At 43.6% G+C, this 21,957-nt stretch overlaps 1 protein-coding gene and 1 pseudogene across 1 annotated transcript in view; one reads left to right on the forward strand and one right to left on the reverse strand.

Moving 5' to 3' along the window:
- Positions 1-21,957, forward strand: part of LOC126175491 (F-box/LRR-repeat protein 2) — a 708,226-nt gene that overhangs the window by 223,957 nt on the left and 462,312 nt on the right. The window lies entirely within an intron of this gene.
- On the reverse strand, positions 17,345-17,461 carry LOC126177754 (5S ribosomal RNA; annotated as a pseudogene).

The raw sequence follows: 21,957 nt of genomic DNA on the forward strand, positions 1-21,957 counted from the left end.
TCAGACGTGGTCGACGAGAATGTTGAAGATGAGTATGCCTGCCCTCACGTTCCCATGCAATCCACCACCGTGCCACGGTCTCTTTAGAATGCCTCCCAAATCTGGATAGCACGATTCGACCAGCCGGCCAAATGGAGGAAAGCAATGAATTCTATCAGATGGTGATAGCGCTGTTTCACTCGAGTGCACGTCACCTCCGTATCTTTCGCAGTGATCGCTCAACGTCTGATGCTGTTTACGCTCATGTACCATGCCAGGCCCGGTAACGACACTACGTACGAACAACACTAATGCATTCTGGTAGTCACTCTACGTACCATAGGGAGTTCCAGCTCTAATACGAGGGCTACTCGGAAAGTAAGGTCCGATCGGTCGCAAAATGAAAACCAATGTCAAAATAAAAAATCTTTTATTTGCAACAGTTAGCTACACCTCCCAGCTACTTCTCTACATAATCGCCGCTCCAAAAAATAGTTCAAATGGCTGTAAGCACTATGGGACTGAGGTCATCAGTCTCCTACTGCTTAAACCTAAGTAACCTAAGGACATCACACACATCCATGCTCGAGGCAGGATTCGAACCTGCGACCGTAGCAGCAGCGCGGTTCCGGACTGATACGCCTAGAACAGCTCGGCCACAGCGGCAGGCACTCTGATAGAACATCTTGTTTATTTTGAAAGTCAATAAAGTTTTAAAAATGAAGAAAAAATTTGTTTCATTCCTTGATTACTTCAATTTTAAATCGTAACTGGTAAACAGAAATTGGAGTAAAAATTTTAAAAAGATAGTTAATACCGTCAAAATATCGGAAAAACGCCCTCATATTACCAGTTGTTCGCGGAGCTGTTATTCACTTTCCACGGAACAGCAGTGTTCCACCGAACACGGTTTGGGAAACCCTGCCTTAGGGCCAGGTAGCTTGTAGCTGGCGGCAGTGGAAGGCGTAGTAGTGTTGAATCTAATAAGTTACTACGACTCTATAAAAACCACATATTCAGGCATTACAAGAAAGTGAAATCTGCTGGTGAACAGGGTTGCAGATGCTCGAACAGGAAGAATTATAAGGCCAAAATTTTTACAATAGGAAGTGATCGCGTTCTAGCATATCGGTAATAAGTGCAATACAAAAGAAAGAAAACGGACTGTTGAAAAGGGAAGTGGCTTCGTCACTGTTTCTCTCTAACTTACTTCAAACAGTGAAAGAGTAGGAGACGTCTTTTGTGACTCAATGAGCACCATACCAGAAGATCCATTACTCGCACAGTCCGCTGATTATGTAAAACAAATTTATATGTATGAGGAAAAAACATCTTTCTGACCTTGTATTTGAGCAGATGGAGGATTCCATATAAACTTAATTATGTATGTATATAGGCATTTCATCCATCCCGGGAATGTAGAATCCACACGATTTTTTCCTGTTATCTACAATGTTACTGGAAATACGTCGGTCGTAGAAATTCCAAGACTTTCGAGAAAGTTTTCATTTCAGGTCTGAAGTCGGTTAACAAACGACAAAAGAACTATTTTTTCGTGTGATATGATTGTTGTTGTTGTTGTTGCCTTCAGTCCAAAGACTGTTTTGATGCAGCTCTTCATACTACTCCATCCTGTGCAAGTCTCTTCATCTCCGAGTAACTACTGCAACCTACATCCTTCTGAATATGCTTACTGTATTCATCTTTTGGTCTCCCTCTACGATTTTCATCCCCCACGCTTTCCTCCAGTACTAAATTGGTGAGCCCTCGATGCTTCAGAATATGTACTACCAACCGATCCCTTCTTTTAGTCAGGTTGTACCACAAATTTCTCTTCTCCCCAATTCTATTCAGTACCACCTCATTAGTTACGCGATCTACCCATCTTCAGCATTATTCTGTAGCATCACATTTCAAAAGCTTCTATTCTCTTTTGTCTAAACTGTTTATTGTCCATGTTTCACGATATAATTGCATATTTAAAAATTTCCTTTACTTATTTTGTAAAACCTTGCTTCGTGCCAGATTTCATGATTCAAGGTCAACAGGAACTACCCTACAGTTTTCGGTCAGTGAGTTTGCGAGTATCAAAATATATGACATAAGTGGCTGTACCTTTGATTGGATTCACTTAAAAGCTTCAATTTTTTACACCGTGAAAGGATCGTAGATCTTAGTATGCGACACAGATTTCAACATGATCGTCTACCCGTTCTTGAGGGAAAGGGTTTTTAACAGTTGGACAGACAGGCGGACAACAAAGTGATCGTATAATGGTTCCGTTTTTGAAACGGTTCAAATGGCTCTGAGCACTATGGGACTTAACATCTATGGTCATCAGTCCCCTAGAACTTAGAACTACTTAAACCTAACTAACCTAAGGACATCACACAACACCCAGTCATCACGAGGCAGAGAAAATCCCCGACCCCGCCGGGAATCGACCCGGGAACCCGGGCGCGGGAAGCGAGAACACTACCGCACGACCACGAGCTGCGGACAGGTTCCGTTTTTACTGAGTGGGGTGCGGAACCCTAAAAACTATCTATTTTGTTTTAAATACTTTGATGAAGCGAACTTTGATCTTAACCAATTTTCTGTGATGCATCCATACCTGAAACAACCATTCGCCCCGGAATATTGCTCATAAGAAATGCTGTGCAGTACCCAAGATTATTTTTCATTAAGTACTTTTTAATTAAAAACGTATCTGAACTGCTGTTTCTTATGAGAATCTTTATTTAACTAGTAAGACAATTTTTATGTTAAGAATAAAAATTAAAAAATAATTAATTAGACCATCGAGTAAGGTTAAAAAAGTGAAATAACATTTAATACTGTACAACCAGATGAAACAAGAACGAATGGATAATTTCGGTGATGTATATAATTCTGAATATTTATGTCAAATGCAAACCGCTAATGAAATATATGTGTTTATTGATAAAAATTCCAGTTTTACTTAAAAGTTTATACAACCTAGGCTTTCACGACCGATAATTGAGTCTTTGTTGATCTTCGTTTTACTGTCATTACGCCGTCGTGAGAAGCAAATTTCTGTGCTGCGTGACGCTTAGTTTTCCCAACGCTGGAGGCATCGTAAGAGGCTGTAAAAGACTCAGATAGCAATTTTAAAAATAAACAAGCTGAGCGAGCCGAACTGTTTACGTTCTTGCAGTTTGTAGTGGGGAAGAGTTAGCGCTGTTTGCTTTATTTAGAGCTAAAGTCCACAGCTTGTCTCGTTTCAGTCCTTATTTTCTGTTAAAATCATTGTTTCACTTTTGAAGTATTGACTTAGGCAAGATATGGGCCTCAGTCCTCAATAGAGCCAACTCTCTCGCACTACGGCTCCGTATCACGCCGCTCGACTCCACGAGTTTTAAACAGTTTCTGCTTCCCGAAGTCTGAAACTCCTATCAGATTCTTTATAGTCTCCAATGATGTAACCAGCGTTAAGAGACGAAACTTTAGGGACATAAATATCCCTTGGACTACGGCCTACACCGATGAACCAAAACATTATGACCACCTGTTTAACAGCGTGCTGTTCCACTTTTCAAACACAGTACAACAGAGATCCTGCTTGGTATGGATTCTACAAGTCCTTGACAGGATTTGAAGAGTATGTGACACTAGATGACTACGTACAGGTCAAGTAATTCCCATAAATTACGGGATGGTGGTTTACGGACCCGCACCTGGCTCCCGATATATTCCAATGGTCACAGATTAGGCACATTTGCTGACAAAGACATCAATGTGAGTTCACTGTAATACCCCTCAAACCACTGTAGCACAATTCTGACCTTGCAACACGGACAGCTCTCCTGCTGGAAGGTGTCATCGCCGTAAGGGAGGCTTCAAGCACGAAGAGATGAAGGTGGTCCGCAACAAGGTTCACGTAGTTGACTGCTGTCACGAATCCATCGATTACCACAACAGATCCCATGGAAGCCCAACTCAACAGACCCACTAGCATAATTCTGCTCTCACCGGCCTGCATATGTGGCGCTATAAATATTTCGTTCAGACATTCGCCTGAGTGACGGCGTGTAAGGACCCATCGACCTGGTGTAACAAGAAATACGATTCATTCGACAAGGGGATACGTTTCTGTCGATCCACTGTGAAAAGTAAGTAATACTGTCTGCACTGAAATCGTAACTGGCGATGTCGTTGGGTCAACAGAAGAACACGCAGGGGTCGTGTGATGTGGAATCCTGTGTTCAACAACGCACTCTGAACTACGTTCTCCGAAACACTTGTGCCTGTACCAGCATTATAATCTGTCGCCAGATCTGCCACAGAGCGCTGCCTACCCTGCATTACACAGTGGCGGATCCTCTGACCTATGCGTATTGTCATGAGAGGTGGTCGTCCAGTACCATATGGTACTCGCTATTTCACCATTCTTCAACCACTCTCCATAGGTGCTCACGACAGTAGTACACCAACAGGCAATCAACCTCGCCGTTTCAGTGATTCTCGTTTCCACCTCAGGGCCACAATAATTGGCCCTTTGTCAAAACGGCTTCTATCAGTGGATTTCCGCATTTACGTCCCGTATCTTCGCTATAATGACAGCCCATTCCTGTCTCTTCTGTTTACATTCTTTCCTTACTGCTTCAAGTGTGCGCAACACTACTCACAAGGGAACCTCCCCATCGCACCCCCCTCAGATTTAGCTATAAGTTGGCACAGTGGATAGGCCTTGAGAAACTGAACACAGATCAATCGAGAAAACAGGAAGAAGTTCTGTGGAACTATGAAAAAAAGAAGCAAAATATACAAACTGAGTAGTCCATGTGCAAGATAGGCAACATCAAGGTTATTGTAGACTCAGTAGCGCCGTGGTCCAGTGAGCCTGCACGGTAGCTCAGCGTGCTCGGTCAGAGGGTTATCCGCCTTCTGTAATAAAAAAACTGAGTTAATGGATCAACAACGAACTTAAAAGGGTGTCTTACGACGTCCGCCCCGATCATATACAACGAACGAAAACGAACAAAATGAAATATAAAAAAAAAGTGGTTAGCGTGAGCAGCTGCGGAACGAAAGGTCCTTGGTTCAAGTCTTCTCTCGAGTGAACATTTTTACTTTCTTTATTTTCGCAAAGTTATGATCTGTCCGTTCGTTCATTGACGTCTCTGTTCACTGTAATAAGTTTAGTGTCCGTGTTTTGCGACCGCACCGCAAAACCGTGCGATTAGTAGACGAAAGGACGTGCCTCTCCAATGGGAACCGAAAACATTTGATCGCAAGGTCATATGTCAACCGATTCCTCCACAGGAAAAGACCTCTGGTATATTATATACGACACTGGTGACGGCATGTGCGTCACATGACAGGAATATGTTGTCGACCCACCTAACTTGTACACTTGGCGAATGGGTGAAAAGATTCTTCTACCTTGCCCGATTTAGGTTTTCTTGTGGATGTCATAATCAATCCCAAAAAAGTGATGAAAGCATAAGAGTTTGTCACATAAACTGCAACAAATAAATGCAACAGTTTCACAGTCGGACAGTTTTCCCTGCGCTCTGTCAAAACAAATGTTTTTAACGTTTTCAAATTTTTCCGTGTGTAGACTGTCAAATCCTGCATATGTCCAAGCAAATCTGAACATGTCCTGGAATTTTGGAGAGCGAAGTCGATTATGTGTGAGTACCTGAACTTTGATAATTGTCTCAAAATAAAAAATTAAACTTTTCACTCGAGGGAAGATTTGAACCAAGGACCTTTCTTTCCACAGCTGCTCACGCCAACCACGGGACCACGGCGCTACTGAGCCGACAATGTCCTTGATGTTGCCTATATTGCGCATGGACTACTCAGTTTGTATATTTTGCTTATTTTTTTCATAGTTCCACACAACTTCTTCCTGTTTTCTCGATTGATCTGTGTTCAGTTTCTCAAGGCCTATCCACTGTGCCAACTTATAACTAAATCTGAGGGGGGTGCGATGGGGAGGTTCCCTTGTAAGAGGCATTCAGCCTCGCTGTGGGCAATGGTCATAATATGATGGCTCATCGGTGGAACAAAAAATACTTAAATTAGTGTTTCCTCCTTCTTGTATTTGTAAAACAGTCAATTAGTTTAGAAAAACCAGCATTTAGTGTTCTTTCATTTTCTACATAAATTTATATGTTTACATCTACTACTTTACTCTGCGAATCCCTGTATAGGCTACTGCACGGCAGAGGACACTTTTTATAGAACGGTGTATTAGAGTCTGTTCTGTACGACATGGGGATGGAGATGAGAAAATAGTTGCTTCTAAGCCTCTGCGCGAGTCTAATTTTGCTTGCACGATCTGTACGAGACGGCAACGTAGGGAGCTGAACATTTGCGGTTTCTGCCCTGAAAGATGGGTCTCGGCGTTTTCCAAGCACGTTTTTGAGACATGTACGGCGCATAGCTTCGAGTTCTTCCACTTAAGATTTTTCAACATTTCGGCCTCACTCTGTTGCCAAACAAGCCTGTGACCGTTCACAGCACCCTTTACCTATTGATAGTACTGCCAAACCGACTGCATTGCCTGAGTCATTGTAGAACGTAAGCATTCTTAAAACATATTTTTAGTTTGGGAAAGAACGCTCTGTTTTTGCAACAACTGTAGCTTTTGTTAGATACACCCCGACGGCTGTGCATACGTCAATGCAACTCGGCACCAGCTCTGCTAAGTCTTGTAGAGCAGACACTTTTATATGTGTTCTGTAAATAATACTGTTGTTAACATAAGCTGCGTTGGAAACAGAAGTGCAATGTAATGGGAAAATGACATTGAAAAACTAAGGTGCTTCGTCGTTACAGGCGATAGGTATGAAAACTGTTCGTGTTGCTACGTATGCGTCTACAACATCCGAGGGTGTGCTGAAAAGTAATGCCTCCAAATTTTTTACCCTCTCCTCCACATCGGTTGAGGTATTATACAGGGTGACTTTTTCCATCGTGTACAAACTCCAGGGTCCGATCGATGAGAGGATATGGAACAAGAAAGGTCTACCGAACTTATGTCCGGAATTGCATCGTTTTCATGCTAGAGACCAATATACGATGTATCATGCAGCAACAGTTGCAAAAAAAAATGTGTGTAAAATCTTATGGGACGTAACTGCTAAGGTCATCAGTCCATCAGTCCCTAAGCTTACACACTACTTAACTTAAATTATCCTAAGGACAAACAAACACACCCATGCCCGAGGGAGGACTCGAACCTCCGCCGGGACCCAACAGTTGCAGTATGCATGGTTTCCTCCTAGAGGGTGGTATTGTTCCTTATACGTCATGCCCTAGCGCCCTCTCCTGCCATAGTTATTGGTAATGTGTCCGATTCACTTCTCTTGCTGATTCACCTTGTAGTGGATGTGCCACAGCGTTGTACACAATGGTTCCGTATTCGAATGGAGAGCTTACCGACATTGTGTTTACTTACGGAAAGACAAATGGCAACGGGCGGCGGGCAGCAAGGTTGTATCAGGAGACCAATCCCCACCGACAACAATCACAGCATTCACTGTTTGCAACAGCGTTTCGGCGTTTGCCTGAGACAGGATCATTTCAGGAAGCAGGAAGTCATGAAAGATGTACACGAAATGTTCGGACACTAGACTTGGAGGAACATGTGATTAACGCTGCAGGAGGCGACCGTCGTGCCAGTACCAGGCAGTTGGTGCGCCGGTACAGGGTAAGCCAGAAGACCGTGTGGAACATTCTCCATGAGATTTGTTACTACCCTTATCACTTACAGCGTGTGCAGGGCTTAATAGCGACAGACTTTCCAAATGGGAGCAGTTTTGTCACTCGTTTCTTCACTAGGGGATTTGTGTCATCCATCCTATTTACGGATGAGGCCTTTACGTGGAGTGGTATCTTCAACTTTCATAACAGTCATCTGTGGTATAGTATACAGAACCCCCGTGGCAGGGTGATGGCGAATCATCAGCATCGGTGCAGCCGGAATATGTGGGTCGCGATAATTAGCGATCGTATTTTGGGACCAGTCTTCCTTCCATGTCGCCCAACAGGTCGGAACTATCGGCGTTTCTTGCGTGTGACTTTGCCTCCCCCGCTGGCAGAAATGCCATTGATGATTCGAAGGGTTATGATGATGTTCTAGCCCACTCCGCCGTTAACGTCCAGGCGCATCTCAATCATGTCTTCCCTGGTTGGTGGACTGGACGTGTGGGTCCAGTTGCGTGGCCTGCTCGTTCACCGGACCTCAACCTGTGCGATTTCTGGTTATGGGGCCATCTCAAAAGTATTCTGTATTCTGAACTTATTCCAGATGTGGAGACAGTAGAGCAGTGTATTCATGATGCCTTTGACACTGTTCGGATGCAGCCTGGCCGATGTGAACGTGCAAGATGGCGCGTGCAGGTATGAGTCATGACACAGGGAAACTATTTTCAACATATACTGTAACTATGGCTGCATGGTACAGCGCGTATTAGACCTCAGTCTCGGTAACAATGTATGATTGTATAAATGGTCTCTAGCACGGAAATCATGCATTTCCGGACGTAAGACTTTTATTGTTAGTATTTTCTCCTCGATCAACCCTTAGAGTTTGTGCACGGTGGGAAAAATGACTCTGTATGTCAGGCATTTAATCGCTCGACTTTCTCATTTCTCTGACGCATGTTGGAAAACTCTGCCGCAAGAGGACTCAGAATTGTAGCGTGTAACATGGCAGTGTGTGAAGTAACCATGTCGGTTCGTGAGGAACAGTGTGCTGCAATCGTGTTCCTAGCCGCAGAAAACGAGCCTCTAATTGAAATCCATGGAAGAACGACAGTTGTGTACAGTGATAACTGTATCGGCGTCAGTAACGTGAGACGTTGGGTTGTTCGTACTGGTAATGAAGGAAACAATCCATACAGTCCGGACCTGACACTCTCCTATTTTCATCTGTTTCCAAAACTTAAAGAACACATTGGAGAACTTCACTTTGATAGTGACGAAGCGGTGCAAATGGATATGAGATTTCTGGCTCCGTCTACAGTGACAGCGTCAAGAAACTGGTCTTTCTTTGGGAAAAATATGTTCCACACGAATACCATGTTGAAGAATAAATATGTAGGGATCAACAATAAACATGTAGAATGTTAATACAGTTTGTTTTATTTAAAAAGCTTTAAGCAACTTCAGAGAACACGATGCTTAGAACCAGGTATTTATTTGCGAATAAATGCTGTCGATTATTGGATAAAAAAGATATAAGTCCAGTTACGAGTTCTTTCAGCACCTCATCAAAGTGCCTCTGTACTGCTTTGATTACTCGTACTTAGTTATGCGTTTACACTCAGTCCATCTTTCCAGACGTTTTGAAAGTTTCGTCAGTAGTTTGTCGCATGGTCCTTTGGTGATAGTTGTTTCTGAGAACAACCTATCAAATGGTTCAAATGGCTCTGAGCACTATGGGACTAAACATCTGTGGTCATCAGTCCCCCAGAACTTAGAACTACTTAAACCTAACTAACCTAAGGACATCACACACATCCATGCCCGAGGCAGGATTCGAACCTGCGACCGTAGCAGTCGCGCGGTTCCGGACTGAGCGCCTAGAACCGCTAGACCACCGCGCCCGGCAAACAACCTAGCGATATGAAAAACACTGGACCCACGTTTGGAGGGAGGGCGATTCAAATACCCGTCCGCCCATCGACACTGAGGTTTTCTGTGCTTCCATCCCAGATCGCTTGAGGCAAATGTCAGGATGCTTTCTTCAAGAAAGATACGGCCGATTTCCTATCGTATGCTTCCCTTATCCGAATTTGTACTCTGACGCTAATGACCTCATCGTCAACGGAACGTTAAACCCTAATTTTCCATATTTTTTTCTGATAGCGCTTTTCCTAAGCAGTCACATGCAGCTGTAAGTACATACTTTCAAATTAGCGCCTTTCCTCAGCCGTCATATGCAGCTGCAAGTAAATACTTTTTAATGGTTCAAATGGCTCTGAGCACTATGGGACTTAACATCTGAGGTCATCAGTCCCCTAGAACTTAGAACTACTTAAACCTAACTAACCTAAGGACATCACATACATCCATGCCCGAGGCAGGATTCGAGCCTGCGGCCGTAGCAGCAGTGCGGTTCCGGACTCAAACGCCTAAATACTTTCAAATTAGCACAATTCTGAAAAGTTATATGCAGCTGTAACGTACGTACTTTCAGACTGCAAGGCCTGAGGTGCAGTGTTAATTATTTTATTCTTCTCGGATTCGGTATAACTGAAAGAGAGTAGGCTTTTTTTTTAAACGTATTGCTACTTTTGTTCATTACATTTCTTATTCTAACTATATGTTTTGCCAGAACGTAAAGAACGTCATTGCGTATCTCTTTAAGTGTACATGCAGATCGTTTCTTTCCTGCCGGCCCACTGCGTTGGATTTGGTGTACTCTTCGTTAAAGGGTAAGTACTCACGGAATAAATTGGGCATTGCCCCAGTCGCCTCATCCTCGTTACACTTTTGCTATTATCGTTGGATAATTTCCTAAATTGTGTTGTAATTATTTTCGGCATATCCTCAACACACATCGCGACATGACGCAGTTCTCAACAATGCAGAGATCTCTGTAGCGCCCCGCACCGTTGCTTAGCATCAGTTTGAGATGAGACTGTCGGTGAGCAACATGAATAGATCTTTCTGGAGTCAGCAAAATCTTAAGAAACCAGTGAGTGAAATGCAGTGGCAGTGTACAACAACGGTATCAGTCAGAAGGTAAGCCATTAACAAACATCTGAGTTCCGCCAATCCGTGACACCCGAAACACAAGCAGTAAGCTGATTGCATCTTTCTGCGAACGCATAACAAATTCTCGCTAGCATTTATACTTATAGACTTTGGAGACCTTCGACGCAGCAGTTGTAGTCAGTGTAATCTGATTTTGCAAATCAGCCATCCACACTGTTTATCAAAGTTTGTCTGAGGCAATTTGTGTTGGTAGGCCGAGGAGATGACTGTAATCGCTCGTATAGACATTGTTCGACAAGTCGAGTGTGTCACCGTGATATCTTGAAACACACAGTTACCATGAGCATTTGAAACGTATTAATATATTTTTATAATATTTCTGTCGATTGTAGACAAATTTCAGACACTAAGCTGTATTTTTGTCAGGAAACTTATATACCTTTTAAATCATAGGTGTCTTATAAAAAGAAAGAAATACCATTTAAATTTTTAGATCAAGTGTACGATCCGATTCCAGCCGTCGGCTTTGAACCATGACGCATTATGTGACGTTATGAGTTTACGTTACGGCGTGTTATTAAATGTTCCCCGTGGTTGTCTTAGTTACTAATGCAATTTATGACATTTGCAAACAATTCTGAGTATTCCAAATATGTCGTGATGTATGACAGTGCAGTTTGAGTGGAACTTGAAGGGCAAAGCTTAAACTGTTGATAGAGAAACGAGTAACGATTAAATTTTTATTTTTTCTTCGCACAAATATTTGAATGTTTCGTTCTGTATTTGGCACAGTGTTCGGGGGTAACATTAGGCACAGGTTAAACTGTTCCGAATGAAACGATTAGTGATTATAATTATCAAGTTGTTTTTTACAGTTAATTTTTATTTTATAAATTGGCAAGTTTGTTTAGGGTGAGATCAGGCAGGAATCTTAAGTGCATAGCTGAAACGGTGGTGAGTGAAACGAATAGTTTGTTCTTATAATTTTGGTTTTTACAAATATTTGACTTTTTTTTGGGTATGTGATGTCGCGGAGGCACTGCATATATGAAATAGACTGTTTTTAATAGGGGTCGCTTTGTTATTGCCTTTGGCCCACTCCTGTGGTGGATGGTTGTGTTTGTGATGTTGTTTTTTTAGTAAAGGTTCAGTTGAATGGAATCGAGTCTTTGTTATTCATTGGTTCTTTATTTGTATTTGGTTTCTGACCTATTAATTTTCTTTTGTAGTGCGACTCTAGCTTTTTTTATATTTTCTTCCTTTTTCTGGCGGAATTTATGTGTGTTATCTTGCGATAAGCCGTCGTTGTGTGAGAGTGTGTGTGGTATCCCTGTTTTTAGTCATATAGGTCAGGCGAAATAGTCAATTGCAGTTGTGTGCTTTTGGATTTTTTGTCTTTATTTTAGGTTTATTTTAGAGGAATTAGTCTATGTCATTTCTCGATTACGTGGTAGATTTTTGGGTGGGTGTCTGAGCTGTAATAGATTTAGCGTACGCTGCAATCCCACTTGTGTATTCTGTTATATTTTCTTTCTCTTTATTCTGGAGGGATTTTTGCGTGCTATTTTTCGATTATTTCGTTGTTTTGTGATGGTGTGTATGGTATCGATGCCTTCGTTTGATCTTCACAAGTCAAACGAAATATTCAATTCCAATTCTGGGTTTCTTGCATTTTTTGTTGTTATTATGGAGGAATTCGCGTGCTTCATTTTTCCGTAATGTGGTTGCTTTCCGTGTGTGCGTGCGTGCGTGCGTGTGTGTGTGTGTGTTTGTGTGTGTGTGTGTGTGTGTGTGTGTGTGTTCGTGGAAGGGGGGGCGGGTGATTTGCGATTGTTGTCTTCGTTTGAGCTATATAGGTCCAGCGTACACTGCGATTCCACTTGTGAGTGTATGTTTTCAACATTTTTCTTGCATTTATTATGCAGTCGCTCTGTGTTATTTTTCGATTATGTCGTTGTTTCGTGGGTGTGTATTTGTTGTGACTATTTTCATTTGAGCTGTATACATCAAGCGAAAAATTCAATTCTAATTGTGCGATTTTTCATTTTTTTCGGTCTATCCTGAAGAAATTCGTTTGTGTCATTTTTCGATTAACTTATTTTGGTGGGGGTTGTCTGATATCGCTATCTTCGTTTGACCTATATAGGTGAATCGAATTATTCTATTCCAGTTTTGTGTTTTTTGTATTTTTTCGTTCGGTTTATTCTAGAGGAATTCGCATGCGTGATATTTTAATTTTTTGTTGGTTTTGAGTGTTCTTAGCTTTATTAATTTTTTGTTAGTTTGTTCCCGCCCAAAACCTCTCCATACTCGCGGCTGTCTCGTTAATTTCACTTTATTAGCTGACTGAAATATTCTGCATGTTTTTTATGTTTTTGACCGTAATGGTGCATCTTGTGGTCGCCATCTTGAAGAATATAATCGCGTTGTTATTAAATGTTATCTGCTATTGTTCCGTGGAAACTATGCTCTTTTCTCGAAATGTGACGTCATGTGTCAAAGTAGACTGGTGGAATGGGTTCATACTCTATATCCGAAATTTTTGTTTCGGCTTACGTATGATTAAATGAGGTGGACCAGCTTTCGTCTTCGTGCAATGCAATTGGTACCCTCAATCACAGTGCAGTGCAGCCACATTTTCTTGGCTTCTCCCACTAGTAGTGAATAGGAATTCGAATTCGAACTGTTAATATGTTGATTCTTCTCGCTGCCATTTTTGGCGATCAAATTATACTCTGCGCAATAGGCTTGACGCTAAAGTCACTACTGATGAATGTTGTGTCTCATTTTGGCGATAAGTAGTTTGTAACTGTGAGTACCATTTGTACATGATGTCTTGCGCAGTTGTGTACCCCCTTATCTGGCATAACATGTATTAATCGTTAACTCTACCAATCTTATGTCTTAATACTGTGTACGAAGATTATCTTATTGAAAGTATCGAAAATTTAACCATTTCAAATTCAATTACATATAACATTTTCGTGACGTATAACACCACGTGTTTCATCCGCTCTCGTTTGCGTATACAGAGATGCACTGAAGACATCGTCGACTGTTAGCTAATGTTGAATTAATGATTAATGAATAACTTCTTTATGTTAGAATGCTTTCCAAAACCAATGTAGATATTTTAATGTAGGGAAACAGTTCACATAAATGATCAGGTCAACTGACTTTTTCATTTTTTGTTTTAATTTTAATTTTACTTTTTTTCGTTTCTTTTTTTCTGGCGCCAGGGGCCACCCAACCTTGTGACCCCGGGGCAATACTACGGTTGCTCAACGTAGTTACACCCCTGGCGTCCCCTGCGTTTTGAAAAATGACAAATGCGTGCGAGGAGAGTTCATCTGCGTTGTCACTCTTTGTTTGAATGGGATTACTCTGCAATTTACATTATTGTGAGTAACTTGAGAATAGTACAAACAGAACGAGCTAAATGATATTGGCTTTGGTTCTGTATCAAAAACCGGCAAGAAAACCAAAATAGCCAAGTAGTGAACATTCAAAACAAAATTATGCAAAGTCCCGTCGGTGGAATCGACAGATGCTTGTTCTGAATTGTGTTTCGTACGAGGCGTAGATATTATCGTTATTTTTAAATCATCCTCTGAATAAAGGTATGTATGTATGTGTGTTAACAGGGACCTAGAAACGACGGAGAGGCTCTGCCCCCGCTGCCGCCGCAGTGGTCCAGAACCCCTCGACGACTACTGCAGTCCATTTCACTCCTCCGCCGCCCCACACCAAACCACTATTTCAGGGTTATTGTGCGGTTCGGCCCCCGGTGGACCTCACCCCCCCCCCCCCCCCCCCCCACCCCTGGGAACGTCTCACAGCAGACGAGTGTAGCCCCTATGTTTGCGTGGTAGAGTAATGGTGATGTACGCATACGTGGAGAACTTGTTTGTGCAGCAATCTCCTACATAGTGTAGCTGAGGCGGAATAAGGGGAACCAGTCCCCATTCGTCGAGGCAGGTGGAAAACCGCCTAAAAACCATCCACAGACTGGCTGGTTCACTCGGCCTCGACACAAGTCCGCCGGGCGGATTCGTGCCGGCGATCAGGCGCACCTTCCCACTCCGGAAAACCGTGCGTTAGACCGCTTGGCTAGCCGGGCGGGCTGAAAAAGGTACTTGCACTGAAGCTAGTTGTTGTATAATTTCTTTCCTTTAAACACTCAAAGACAAAAGAAGAGACCATGTACCCGAAGGAATTATCCGACTGGTGCAGAATTCTGTGATGTGATGAACAATTACAGACACACGAATGATTACAATTTTAGAAAAATTGGATCATTTGTTCAAGAGAAAGAGATTGACAGATTGAGCAAGCCAGTGACGCGTTGGTCCACCTCTGGCCCTTATGTAAACTGTTATTCGGCTTGGCGTTGATTGATAGGGTTGTTGAATGTCCTAACAAATTGTGTCCAGTTGGTACGTGAGATCGTCAAAACCCCTAGCTGGTTGGACGGTCCTGCCACAATGCCAAAAATATTCTCAACTGAGAAGAGATCCGGCGACCTTGCAGGCTAAGGAAGTGTTTGACGAGCACGAAAACAAACAGTAGACACTCTCGCCGTATGCGGGCAGGCATTATTATCTTGCTGAAATGTAAGCCCAGGATGGTTTCCCATTAAGGACAACAAAACGGGCTGTAGAATAGCGTCGACGTACTGCTGTGCTATAAGGGTGCCGCGGACTACAACCAAAGGTGTCCTGCTATGAAGAGAATTGGCACCCCGGATCATCACTCACAGTTGGGGGGGGCTGTATGGCGGGTGGCAGTGAGGTTGGTATGCCACCATTGTCCGGGGCCCCTCCAAATTCCTCTTCGCTGGTCATTGGGGCTCAATTCAAAGCGGAACTCGTCACTGAAGGCGGAAGAAGTGTCTGGAGACGCCCCGGACAGTGGTGGAATATCAACTTGACTGTCGCTTGTCATACGGCGCGACAACCAGGAGTAATGGTATGGGGTGCCCTTCTTTACATAGCAGGACCCCTTTGGCTGTCATCTGCAGCAACCTTACAGCACAACGCTATGTCGACGATGTTCTGTTCCCCACTTTGTTGCATTTAAAGCCATCCTGGGCAAATTAATGCCCGCCCACACAGGACGAGAGTTTGTACTGCGTCTTCGTGCTTTCCGAACCCTTCCTTGGCCTACAAGGTCGCCGGATCTCTCCCCAATTGAGAACGTTTGGAGCATTATGAGCATCTCGGGATTTTGACGATCTAGCTCGCTAATTGGACAGAATTTGACACGATATTCCTCACGACATTCAACAACTCTATCAATCAGTGCCAAAACGAATAACTACTTGCATAAGGAAGGTCACGCTTTAGTGACTTGCTCAATTTGTGAAGCTCATTCTCTTGAATAAATCATTCAGTTTTTCTGAAATGGTAATCATTTGTCTGTTGCACACGTACTCTTACATCCCTTTTTATCAATTTTACAATGAAAACTTCACAGTACCACTTAGCTTACCATTGCTGCACTCCTTCAGTATCGCATATTGATGCGTTACGGAGAGTGATCAGGAGACGATCTTAAGGGTGCCTCTAGTTGCGGAGTTCGGGTACTGCCGGTCAGGGCAGCTTTCGAAAAGTTGCGGAATTCGGTGTTCAGCAGGTAAAAGTAGCCGATTTCGTGTGAGCTGGAATGTTTCGTGAGCAATGCCAGACTGAAAGGCGAACCTGGGTCTCCTAATTTTCGCGAGTAGTCTGCTTAACCATCAGGCTATCTTGCCACGCCTTCGGGATTCTGTTGATCGAGATGACTGCGTACGGAGTGAATGACAAATTCATTACATTGAAATTCGATATTTTTGAGCATTACTTCAGTGATATCATTTCATATCACCGCAGATTTATTGATTTCGTCCCCATTACCTCCAAACAAGCGAAATCTGTCACATGTTGCCTGCTGAGTGTTATGGTCTGAGAAACCAACAGTGTGCGATTGTTCTTTAACGAGTAGTAGTTCCCGGAAGACTAAAGCTAAAGTCATGTACTGGTATGTCTTATAGCTATGGCATCTAATAGAACTGTTGTCTGTCTACGTCAGCGTATACATGGTGACCAGACACAGCCTGAAAGCTTGTAACGCAGGGTAGGTATTCTGAGAAATAATTGCTAAGAAAAAAATTCGATACGTTGCGCCGTTTCTAAATTCATAAGCATTGAAATTATCCAGTCACGTCGTTACGCGAAGAAATTCAAGAGTCACGTCGTTACGCGAAGAAATTCAAGCGGCCCGTCAGAGACGATGACGGCAAATATGTCCTTCGTTTTGTTTCCTAAAATCGAACAAGAGAGCGATACGAAAATGGACATGGAACTGTAGAAAGGATTGAACCTGAGCCAAAGGCTGAGGAGTCTCTACGCTGTGAGAACAAATGACATGATTTGTATCTGGCGGGGCGCTTGATTTTGCGTGTGAAACGGTGTGCTTAGCTAGCAAGCACTCCGTCTTCAGGCCACAAGTGGCCCGTCGGGACCATCCGACCGCCGTGTCATCCTCAGATGAGGGTGCGGATAGGAGGGGCGTGTGGTCAGCACACCGCTCTCCCAGTCGTTATGATGGTTTTCTTTGACCGGAGTCGCTACTATTCGGTCGAGTAGCTCCTCAATTGGCATCACGAGGCTGAGTGCACCCCGAAAAATGGCAACAGCACATGACGGCTGGATGGTCACCCATCCAAGTGCCGGCCACGCCCGACAGCGCTTAACTTCGGTGATCGTACGGGAACCGGTGTATCCACTGCAGCAAGGCCGTTGCCTGTGTTTAGCTAACTTCAATGCTAATTATTGTAATTCGGAAACGGCGCAACCTATCGAATTTTTTTGTTAACAATTATTTCTCAGCGCAGCCTACCCTGCAACACCCTTACAGGCATCAGAGCCTTTTTCTGACCACCCTGTATATTGCGCTAACTTTCATACGGTGCATGGCGGAGGGTATCTTGTATCATTGCTGTTCATTCCCGGCTGGGTCGGAGATTTTCTCCGCTCAGGGACTGGGTGTTGTGTTGTCCTAATCATCATTCCGTCCCCGTCGACGCGCAAGTCGCCGAAGTGGCGTCAAATCGAAAGACGTGCACCAGGCGAGCGGTCTACCCGACGGGTGGCCCTCGTCACACGCCATTATTATTGTTATTATTCCCGTTCCCATTCCACTCGCAAATGTAACGAGGGAAAAACGATCGTGCGTACGGTTTGGTACGAGCTCTGATTTCCCTTATCCTGTCTTCGTGGTCGTTACGCGAGATGTATTTTGGTGGCAGCAGGACCGTTCTACAGGCTGTCGCAATTGTTGGCTCCCTAAACTTTCTCAGTAGGGTTTCACGAGAAGAACTTCTCTCCATGGATTTCCATTTGAGTCCACGCAGCTTTCCAGTAATATTCGCTTGTTGATCAAACCTACCGGTGACAAATTTAGCAGCACACCTCTGAATTGTTTCGATGTCTTCCTTAAATCCTCGAGCAGTACTAGAATGAGGTATACAAGTTATTTGTGCGTGGATCTCTGTTACAGATGAGTTGCACCTTCCTAAATTCTTCCAGTAAAAGAAGTCGACCTTTCGCCTCCCCTGTAACCGACATTATGTGCTCGTTCTACTTCATGTCGCTTTAACCGGGCGACGTGACGCGGTGGTTAGCACACTGGACTCGCATTCGGAAGGACGACGGTTCAAACCTCCATCCGACCATCCAGATTTGTGTTTTCCGTGGTTTCCCTAAATCGCTTAATGAAAATGCCGGGATGGTTCCTTTGAAAGGCCACGGCGGATTTCCTTATTCGTCCTTCCCTAATCCGAGCTTGTGTTCCATCTCTGATGACCTCGTTGTCGACGGGACGGCAAACACTAATTTCTTCTTCATGTCGCTGTACAAAGTTATGCCTAGATATTTAATCCACAAGACTATGTCAAGCATCACACCACTAATATTTCATGTGAATATTGCAGAACTGTTTTTCCTGCTCATCTGTACTGATGTTCATTTTTTTTTCAAATTTAGAACAAGGAGGCATTCATCATACCAAATATAAATTCTGTCCACGTTATCATAATTCTTTGTTAGTTTTTACCCTAATATATTTCACTACATTTATACTATCTTTCGCAGTTTCTTCTTTGTTAGAATTTGTGTTTCCTAAGACAGTCGAACCATTCCTACCACCGGTCTGTACTACACTGCTTGACAACTGTTAAGAAGAGGAGAGTTTCTTGGACAGGAATAATCACAGTCAATGATGGACGACATGAAACACAGTGGAGTGCTAGATTTACAACGAAAGACGGTACGAATTTCACCACGCGGGAAATGAGTATAGCAAACATAATCAGCTTTCATGTTGGACGTAGGTCAGATTCTCAGCCCTTCTCGGGCTCTAACGCACATTTTGCACCATTTATTCATGCTGCCTACCAAACTATAGTGAATATTGTCCGACTCCTATCCCAGGGCCGGCCGCGGTGGCCGAGCCGTTATAGGCGCTTCAATCTGGAATAGCGCGACCGCTACGGTCGCAGGTTCGAATCCTGCCTCGGGCATGGATGTGTGTGATGTCCTTAGGTTAGTTAGGTTTAAGTAGTTTTATGTTCTAGGGGACTGATGACCTCAGATGTTCAGTCCCATAGTGCTCAGAGCCATTTGAACCATTTTCCTATCTCAGGGTTGTTTTCAACTCCTGCGTGGTACGGGAAAGGGGTGTTTGTTGAGAAACACATTTGCCAAGAGCATCTCGCGCATACTCCACAGACTTTAGGTCAGTGGAGCACGTAGGCCATTGCGTACGTTCAATACCTTCACTTTCCAGTGTGTTAGATGCCTCAGCGGTTCTGTGTCGGCTGGGACTGTCGTCCATAAACAGAAAGTTGGGACCTACCACACCCTTAAACAAACAGACGTGATCCAGAAAAATCTCCCTGCAACCTCGCTGTGCTGTAACGGTACCTTGCGCAAAGATATGCAGCGGTGTTGGACCACTCTGCGTAGTACCTCCACCCACCATATCGCCTAGGCCATACCGACGACGTTCATGAAATTCTGTAGTGTGTAACATGTTCCTCTCTCTCTCCACAGTAACTGATGGCCAGAATCACTTGCCACACTGAAACGTGATTTGTCGGAGTAGATGACTCTGGACCACTGTATCTGACCCCAACTAACATACTCCCAACACCCACCAACTCTTTGTCGACGATGGCAAGTTTAAAATGGGATGTCGTATGGTATTGTATTTTGGGGTAACTCTTCCCATTCTAAAAGGATATTTTTGACTCAGAAACGGGCGGTTCGGGCAAAAGTGGTGCAAGTTCACGAACCTCTTGTCGACCCCTGTTTACGAGTCTGGATATTTTGCCACTGGCCTCTCAATATGTATATTCCTTAATGTCATTTCTTGTTAACAATGTTAGCTTATTCCCAAGAATTAGCAGCTTTCACTCAGTTAATACTCGGCAGAAATCAAGCGTGCATTTGGATTGGACTTCCTTAACTCTTGTGCAGAAAGGTGTGCAGTATACTGCTGCACCCAGTTTCAATAAGCTACCACAAGAATTCAAAAATCTTCGCAGTAATACACGCACTTTCAAATCGAAACTGAAGAGTTTCCTCATGGGTCAAATGATCAAATGTGTGAAATCTTATGGGACTTAACGGCTAAGGTCACCAGTCCCTAAGCTTACACACTACTAAACCGAAATTATCCTAAGGACAAACACGCCCACCCATGCCCGAGGGAGGACTCGAACCTCCGCCGGGACCAGCCACACAGTCCATGACTGCAGCGCCTCAGAGCGCTCGGCTAATCCCGCGCGGCCCTCATGGGTCGCTCCTCCTATTCTGTCGACTTATGGCTTGACCTTTTTATTGGGTTCATAAACATTTTATTTTTATCTGTTATTACTTTTATGTTGTAATGTCATGTACTGACACGTTCCATGACCTTGGAGATTTGCTCCTCAATTTGGTCCTCGAGATGACTGGGTGTTTGTGTTATCCTTATTATTTCATCATCATTCATGAAAGTAGCCAGACTGGACTGAGCAAAGGTTGGGAATTTGTATGGACGCTGTTAACCGTGCAGTTGAGCGCCCCACAGTCCAAACACCATCATCACCATCATCACCATCATCATCATCATCATCATCATCATCGATTTGGCCCTACGGAACTTTACGTGTAAAGAAGTAAAGCTTTCGAGCATACAAATCAGCCTGATTCAATTGCCGCGAAATGGTTCTGTCAGTGACACGTGTATTGGTGGTGGCTGCAAGGACTGCAGCGATCTGCCTAGGAGTGAGATGGCTGTTCGTTTTCGCCAGTAGGGCTACTCGTCGATCCTCTTGCGGTGTGATGGTCAGTCTATGCTTTCGCATATGATTTCCACCTTCAGCCGACTTTCTTAATGGCGAGATGACACTTTTGCACACACATTGCTGTGTTTACCGTTGCAGCACGTTGACCGGCTCTGAGACGTGCAACTGCTCATTCGCAATCGCTGAAATGATGTCTTGTAGACATGTTGCCGTACGACATGGAATATGGCACTAATCAGTTCCACAACAATCTTCGCCACACGCCGTATTACATGAAATGTTGGAAGCGTAGAGAGCCTTCGTGCACAGACGTCGCTGCAGTTAACACGTCCAGCCCTGTACATTCCCGTTTAATATCATTGGTCGGGTGTTCCATAGCAGTTGTCCGTTGTTCTGTAGCAAGCGGCAGTTGTTCCTTAGCAAGTGTCAGTTGTTTCATAGCAGTTGTAAGGAAGTGTAAATGCAGTATCCATTGCCATTGTCGTGAACTTACTTTGAACCACGATAGACGAGTTGTTAGCTATTTATATTGTGTTTCCGTTAGAGTTATATTTTTGGTGAAGTTTTTTCTTGAACTAATTCGCGGTTCACCCTGTTACGAATTTCAGGCTCGCTTAACCACACTTTGCTTAACTGCTGATAGAACATCTTCGTTCTTGCTACCTTAAGAAGAAATATTAACGGTCCAATAACAATGTTTCTGAATAGGTCATAATAAGTACACTAGTCGCCATTAAAATTGCCACAACAAGAAGAAATGCAGATGATAAACGGCTATTCATTGGACAAATATATTATACTAGAACTGACATGTGATTACATTGTCACGCAATTTGGGTTCATAGATCCTGAGAAATCAGTACCCAGAACAATCACCTCTGGCCGTAATAACGGCCTTGATACACCTGGGCATTGAGTCAAAGAGAGCTTGGATGGCGTGTACAGGTACA

This window comes from Schistocerca cancellata, chromosome 3 (assembly GCF_023864275.1).
Source record: "Schistocerca cancellata isolate TAMUIC-IGC-003103 chromosome 3, iqSchCanc2.1, whole genome shotgun sequence".
NCBI classification, from domain to species: Eukaryota; Metazoa; Arthropoda; class Insecta; order Orthoptera; family Acrididae; genus Schistocerca; species Schistocerca cancellata.